This window comes from Macaca thibetana, chromosome 4 (assembly GCF_024542745.1).
Source record: "Macaca thibetana thibetana isolate TM-01 chromosome 4, ASM2454274v1, whole genome shotgun sequence".
NCBI classification, from domain to species: Eukaryota; Metazoa; Chordata; class Mammalia; order Primates; family Cercopithecidae; genus Macaca; species Macaca thibetana.
In genome coordinates, this window is record NC_065581.1 from 27,486,721 (window position 1) to 27,487,608 (window position 888).

Sequence of the window (888 nt, forward strand, 5' to 3'; positions counted from 1 at the left end):
AGGCAAAAGGAAGGAAGCCCGGATTGGGAACCTTGTCCTGAATCTTCTCGGATCAGAATTAGCAGGATAAGAAAAGCTGTTTCCCCGTAAGAAACAGGGTTCTTCGGTGTTCAATGTGGAGCTCCGCCACTCCCAGCCCGGGTGAAGGAAAAGTGGAAAACAAAATGAATGTAATTATCTATTCGAAGATAAATTTCAATAAAACATGCCGTTTGATAGTAATTTATAATGTGGAAGTACGGTATCCTGTCATCTGGCCGGTTAGCTCAGTTGGTTAGAGCGTGGTGCTAATAACGCCAAGGTCGCGGGTTCGATCCCCGTACGGGCCAATTATTCACTGTGGTTTTACCGCTGGTATCCCAGACGTCTAACAAACGTATAACTGTGTGTTCCTCCAGGCTTAACTTTGTGCCAGCAAAACGAGTTTGTGAATTTGGTGCGCCCTCCCTTACTCAAGAGCAGGTAATTTGGTCTGGGAAGCTTCTCTCCCTCCCCTCCAAGGCATACCTACAAAACAAAAGGGCTTACAAGGCACCTTACAGTGGCAGAGGTACGATTGGAGGCTCTTGTGATTCTTGTCCTCCTCTGCCGGGGGAAGTTTTCTTGGAGTAAAATGCTGAATTATTTGATTACCTAAAAAAAAAAAAAAAACACACATCCTCCTCTGCCGGGGGAAGTTTTCTTGGAGTAAAATGCTGAATTATTTGATTACCTAAAAAAAAAAAAAACACACACACATGTAAAACCACCTACCATTTATATCATTCATGCTGGGTCATTCCGTTTTCTTCTTTTCAGTCTAAGAGAAAACAAGATTATAAAGTGAGATAGAAAAAATTTCCAAAACTTCAATAATAACAATGACAAAGATCTTTGTTTTATATACTC

The 888-nt window shown here is 41.6% G+C and overlaps 1 non-coding gene across 1 annotated transcript; it reads left to right on the forward strand.

Moving 5' to 3' along the window:
* Positions 1–255: 255 nt before the first annotated feature.
* TRNAI-AAU (transfer RNA isoleucine (anticodon AAU)) lies at positions 256–329 on the forward strand. The gene has a single exon. It is a non-coding gene; the product is annotated as a tRNA-Ile (tRNA).
* Positions 330–888: the final 559 nt, after the last annotated feature.